The 6,972-nt window shown below is 36.7% G+C and overlaps 1 non-coding gene across 1 annotated transcript; it reads right to left on the bottom strand.

Moving 5' to 3' along the window:
- Positions 1–453: 453 nt before the first annotated feature.
- Positions 454–527, bottom strand: TRNAR-UCU (transfer RNA arginine (anticodon UCU)). Its single transcript has one exon. It is a non-coding gene; the product is annotated as a tRNA-Arg (tRNA).
- Positions 528–6,972: the final 6,445 nt, after the last annotated feature.

Below are 6,972 nucleotides of genomic sequence, written 5' to 3'. Positions count from 1 at the left end.
CCCCATTTTGAATTCCCACATCCACTAAAATTGGGCACAAAAGTAAGACATTTTTCCAGTGGCTTCTATGACAATCTTCCTTTTTTAAAAGGCACTTTCAGGAGTGGGAGGAGGGAGCAGCGATGGCTCCAGAATCCCTAGAAACTGCCTGGTGGTCTGGTATCATGGGGATTTGTAAAGCTCACTTTGTGGAGGTCGTCCCAGCTGGATCTCAACCCTGAGACAAAGGATTCAAAGGCAGTGCCAAGCAGACCAAGCAGTCTATAAATGAGCCCCCAAACAATGCATGTTGGGGGGGGGGAAGGCTGGAGAACAGAGACAGGATGGAGAAGGAGGGGAGAACAAAGGGAGAAGGGGGCTTTTTCTCTCTCCCCAAACCCTCCAGGGAGAGATAAATATAATTATCATCCTGACGTGACAGAACATAAAATAAAATAGATACCAGTAGGCGACCATCTCTGCCGGGACTCGAACCCGGAACCTCTGGATTAGAAGTCCAGCGCGCTCGTCCATTGCGCCACAGAGACCTCACCACACATACAGCATCAGCACCAGAACTGAAAAAGCACATACCTTCTGCATCACCGAGCCATCTCAGCATCCTGCGCTCTGAGGAAGGGACAGGGACAGCTGGAAAATCCGGAGCAGGGATCCGCAAGCCGGCTCCATCAAAGCCTTTCTCAACACAGCAGGTCCCTGAGTCTTTAAGGGATGGGAAGGATCTGAGGGTGATCTTTTTCCTTTGACCCAGCATCACTAATGGAGAAAGAGCTGGAGCCTCTCTTTTCCTCTCCATTCCCAAAGAAGGATACAGAAAGAGTCTCTCCATTCTCATGCTAATTACGCCTTATAACTCCAGCCCTAAGAGTGAAAGCGAGGGGGGAAATAGAAGCCATGACTATCTGCATCCTCATTCTGTATCTCTCTCTAGCCAAATCCAGCTCTATTTAGCGAAAGGCTGAGCAAAGCTTATAAGCTTGGAAGAACTGATTCCAGAGACAAAGGGAATGCCTCAGTACAGAAGCTAAGGGACAGTGAAGATCAGCAGGGAAATCGAGATACTGAGCAGCAGAGAAGTCACTGGTCCTTACTTGATCTCAAGCACTGTGTATGTCTAGCAAGAAAAGGAGTCCCTTCCTTTTCTAAGCAGTGGGAACGGAAAAGGCGGGGGCCAGATTAATGAAATGCAGATGGGAGGTGCTAGGGAGACCTTTCAGAATCTAGAAAGGGGAAAAATCTGAAAGGACAAAATAACCAGACTCCTCACTAAGGGACACAACTAGGGATGAGAAGAGGAAATTTCTGACACTTGTATCAATGCTTCCTTATCTTTCCAAGGCAACCATAAACTTCATAGTATCTAATTTGTCTTCCACAGATTATCTCATAATTTGCACCATGCCTGTTTTGAATACAGAGCAAAATTACAGAGACACCTGGCAAGAGAATATTTCCTATTTTTGAGGAAATTTCTAGAACTAGAAGAACTACCTCGAGATCATCTTGAATCATCTTTTAACTCTTAGTGAAACCTCCTTTTATCCAGTCCAGACAGAGTTCTACTACACTTAAAGTTTTCTCAAGTAAGACTATTTTGCAATTTTCCTTGATTATTATTTCCTATCCTAAATTACCCTGGTGCTCAATAAATTCCTCCTATTGTGAAATCTAAATCACTGCTGCTTCAGTTTAAGCTGATTTCATAGAATTACAAAATTACAGAATGTGAGTGCGTCAGAAGAAACCTTTAGAGATAAGTTAGTTTAAACCTCTCACTCTAAAGATAAGAAAACTGAGGCCTAGAGAGATGAAATCACTTTTCTAATTTAGCAGCAAAACCAGAACTATAATCCTGACCTCCTGATTCCCAATATAAAACTCTTCCCACTATGCCATGCAATCTCCCCTTAATCAGAAAATAGACAATCACTAAAATGGTGCATTTGACTCAGTCTTTTAATTCAAGCTTATCTATACCTACTATACAAAAATGAATGAAATAAAAGGACAGAGACCAGATTGGGTCTACTCTCTGTTTTACTGAAGTTTACCTTTGCCCTGGGGCCTCCACCACCTAGCCCCAGGTCCTGGAAATTATCTAAAATCTACCAGGTTCAAAAGAAACTAGTAAATGACTACAGTAATCTACTGTTTGACAAACCAAAGACATCAGCTTCTGGAAGAAGAACTCACTATTTGACAAAAATAGTTCGGCATAGACCCACTCCTCATACCCTATACCAAAATAAGGTCAAAATGGATACAGTATTTAGACATAAAGGGCCACACCATAGACAAATTAATAGACCAAGAAATGCTATCAGATCTATGAAATGGGACAAATTTATGATCTAACAAGAAAGAGTACATTATAAATTTAAAAAATGAATGATTTTGATTATATTAACTTCAAAAAGATTTTGCACTAATAAAATCAATGTTGCCAAAATTAGAAGGAAAGCAAAAAGCTGGGAAATAATCTTCACAACCAAGAGTTCTGATAAAGGTCTCATCTCTAAAATATATGAGAACTGCATCAAATTTATAAGGTTACAAATCATTACCCAATTGATAAATGGCCAAAGGATATGAATAGACAGTTTTCAAAGTAAGAAATTGAAGCTATATATAATCATATGAAAAAAATGCTCCAAATCATTAATGATTAGAGAAATGCAAATTAAGATAACTCTGAGGTATCAGTTCACACCTTTAAGATTGGCTAAAACAACAAAAATAGAAAATGCTCAATGTTGGAGAGGCTGTAGGAGGATTGAGATATTAATGCATTGCTGGTGGAGTTGTGAACTGATCCAACCATTCTGGAGAGCAATATGGAACTATGCCCAAAGAACAATTTAAAAAGGGTTCATACCCTTTCACCTAGCAATTCCAATTCTAGATCTATATTCAGAAGAAATCATTAAATAATGGGTTAATTAATTAAAGAGACAAGTCTTACTCTTTAAGGGACTAGCATTTTGGTAAAAGAACAACACATAAAAAGGAGTAATGGGCAGTGAATATATTCTTGAAAAACCTTTTTTTGGAAAAGCAAAAAATTTAATTAAAAATTAAATAATAAATTCCAAAATATTCATAGTAGCTCTTTTTCTGGTGGCAAAGATTTGGAATTTGAAGGAATGCCCTTCAGTTAGAGAATGATGAAACAAGTCATAGCACATGAATATTATGAAATACTATTGTTCCATAAGAAACCATAAATGCTCTAGAGAAGCATGGAATGAATTAAAGAATCTGATGCTAAGCAAAGTTGCAGCTGCTCTCAGCAGTTCAGTGAGCTAGGACAACTCTATCAGACCAGCTATGGACAATACTATTTATACCTATCCAGAGGAATAAAAACAAAACAAAGAAAAATTCTTCAGAATTTACGTTTACTTTTTTTAACATCTTTTTTTGTAAGGCAATGGAGTTAAGTGATTTGTCCAAGGTCACACAAGCTAGGTAAATATTAAGTGTCTGAGGCAGCCAGTGCTCTATCCACTTCAGCACCTAGCTTCCCCTTACATTTACTTTTTTTAAAATCATCTCTTATATATTTCTTTTCCTTAATCCTAATTCCTCATATCAAAAATGACTAATCTGTAAATATGTTTAACACAAATGTGTATGTATAATAATAACCTGACAGTTTGGCACTGAGGGCAGGGAGGTGGGAAGGAAAGGTAGAAGGAAATTTTGTAACTTAAAAATATACGTGGGCATATGGATGAATGTTGAAAAACTTTCATAACATGTATTTGAAAAAATAAAATATCAATAATAAAAAACTACCAGAGATCAGATGATGATAAAGTATTTATATCTTTCTCTTTCTATCTTTTTCAATCTCCAACCCAGACCTACACCCTTAGACACCTCTAGAATCCATGCTCCCACTCCTTAAGAATATTGATTCACTGAACTTTGAGACTTCTAACCTAGAACCCACAAATTTAAATTGCTGCTCAGGCAATATAAAGCAGATAGCTTACCTACCATAGATCTGCTAGGTGATACCTATTCCATTTTTCCATCTAAACCACTTTGCCATCTATCTGTTGCAATTCACATACTACCCACACCCTTCTATCTCTTGCTTTAAGAATGTATTTGCTTGTGAGCAGCTAGATGGTACAGTGAATAGAGCACTGACCCTGGAGTTGAGAGGACCTGAGTTCAAATCCGGCCTCAGACACTTAATAATTACCTAGCTGTGTGGCCTTGGTCAAGTCACTTAACCCCACTGCTTTTCCAAAAAAAGGTTTTTCAAGAATATATTCACTGCCCATTACTCCTTTTTATGTGTTGTTCTTTTACCAAAATGCTAGTCCCTTAAAGAGTAAGACTTGTCTCTTCTTTTGGATTAGTATGCTTAATGCTTAGCATTATGAGCAGGGCAGCTAGGGAGCTCAGTGGAGCGAGCACTTGGCCTGGAATCAGAATGATCCATCTTTCTGAGTTCAACTCTATCATTAGATATTGAACAGTCATATGACCCTGAGTCAATCATTTAACTCTGCTTGCCCCAGTTTCCTCATTTTCAAAATAATCTTGAAAAAGAAATGGCAAATGACTCCAATTATCTTTACCAGGAAAACTCCAAATGGTTTCCTGAAGAGACTACCAATACATTCTTCACAAATACTTTTTCATCCATTGAAGTGGAGAATTGATTATTAGAATAGAGATAATTTAAAAAGAACAAATTTGCTTAGCACCTAACATTTACAAAACATATTATGTACAAAAACATTTGATCCTCATGACAGATTTGTATTGACTATTAAAAATATGAATATTATTAATACCATTTTAAAGATGAGAAAACTGAGGCTAAGAGTGGTGAGAAGATCATAAATGTCAATCTAAAAAGTTCATATTGACCACCTGGTCTAATCTTTTTTTTTCAGATAAAATAAATTGAGACTCAAAGGAAAAAAAGTAATTTATCCAATATGGTAAAACAGAGAGTGCTGAACCTGGAATCATAAAGACTCTAGTGCAAATCTGACCTCAGACATTTATTCACTATATGTTGCTAATATCTTGACTTTGGTTTCATCAACAGAAAAATGAGGATAATAATATCATCTGACTTGAAGAGTTGTGAAATTCAAATGAAATATTATTTATTAAGTACTTAGCACACTGATTGGCACATTTTTGTTGTTTGCTATTTTTCAGTAGAGTCTGACTCTTTATGACCTCTTTTTGGGGGAATTTTCTTGGCAAGACATTGAAGTGTTTTTTAAATTTCCTTTTCCAGTTCATTTGGCAGATGAGGAAACTGAAATAAATAGGGTTAAGTGGCTTGCCCAGGGTCACACAACTAGTAAGTATTTGATACCTAATCTGAACTAAGGAAGAAGTCTTCCTCACTACTGGCCTGCCCATCTATCCACTGAACCACATAGTTGCTTGGTATATAGCAGCAGTTATAAGAATGCTTATTTCTTCCATTCCTCAGTGATATATAAGTAATAATAAATAAAAATGAAATAAAACTCAAGTCTTTAAACTTTACATTTCTACATGTTCCACCATGTTATAAAGCTCCTCTCAGACCCTTCATTTCTTTTCACCTAGACTTTAATAAGAACATCCTAACTGGTTTTTCTGGTTTTTATATATGCCTACATGTAAGTGTTAGTCCTGGAGTCAGGAAGACTCATGCTTCTGGGTTCAAATCTAATCTTGGACATTATTACTAGCTGTGTGACCTTGGGCAGGGAAATTAACCCTATTTTACTTAGCTCATCATCTTTAAAATGAGCTAGAGAAGGAAAAGACAAACCACTCCAGTATCTTTGCCAAGTGCCAAAAGGGGTCACAAAGAGTCAGGCTCAACTGAAATAACTGAACATCAGTATATGATGATACCTTACATATGAGCCCATATCCTTTCTGACTGGCAACCCTGAGAACTTCTTTGAGGCTGGTAGAACTCTATATTAGAATAACATTAGAAAGACAGTTTGTGGTATAGTAGATCAGCTTCTGGACCCAGAATCAGGTAGACTGATTCAAATCTCATTTCAGGATTAATTCAGAAAGACTATGCAAGATTCAATGTGAAAGAGGGAATTACTGGGTTTCTATGATAGCAATCCCAAGATCAGTTCCCTTCTAGGAGGAGTTAATATTTTCTGAATGCTTTATGTTTATGGAACCTTCTTCATCCTTTAAGTCTTCTATACTATTTTGTACAGTGAAATAAAAGCTTCCTGATATTCATTTATTAACTTGAGTGCTTATATGGATGCCAGGGATCTTTTTACCAATATTTGGGGTAACTTACACATGAATCATGTGAGTGCATCAGGAGATTTTCCTGGAGAAACTTCAAGTGGGACAATAAGCAGAAGAAAAGAAAAAAAATTCTCTCAGAGTTAGCCCTAAGAATAGTATGTGGTCCATGTGAATTTAAGAGTCTTGAGTGAGGTTTGGATGCCCTGCATCACAGGTCACATTTAAATGAAAAGTTAAAATGTGCTTTTTTCCATAACAGTCCTGCAAGGTTTGTGGAGGGTATATTTTATCCATATTTTACAGATGAGAAAAATACTTCAGAAAAATTAAATGATTTGTCCAGTCATGAAACTAAGAAAATAGTCCAGGTTCAAACTTAATTCCTTCTAGATTCAAGTCCAACAAACTTTCCATCATATTACTATCTCTCACAATCCAAATTGCAATGAGAGTGTTTTACCTTTTAAGTGATATACAATACCATGGACAGATAACTAATTTTACCATGGACAGATAACTAATTTTATTATGGTAACATTGTTCCTGGAAAAGTTCATCTTTGGTGAAACAATTACACTTCCTTCTGCTTTTTAAAAAATATTTCATTTGATTCACACTATTTTAGTATTTCTCATTCTGACTTGAGAAGAAGAGTCATTAATCACATTACCTAATCAATAAATGTGATATATCTCAATAAACTTCAGATATAGTTGC

The sequence above is a fragment of the Macrotis lagotis genome, chromosome 2 (assembly GCF_037893015.1).
Source record: "Macrotis lagotis isolate mMagLag1 chromosome 2, bilby.v1.9.chrom.fasta, whole genome shotgun sequence".
Lineage (NCBI taxonomy): Eukaryota > Metazoa > Chordata > Mammalia > Peramelemorphia > Peramelidae > Macrotis > Macrotis lagotis.
Note: the sequence above shows the minus strand (reverse complement) of the source record. Positions and strands in the feature narration are given on the sequence as shown.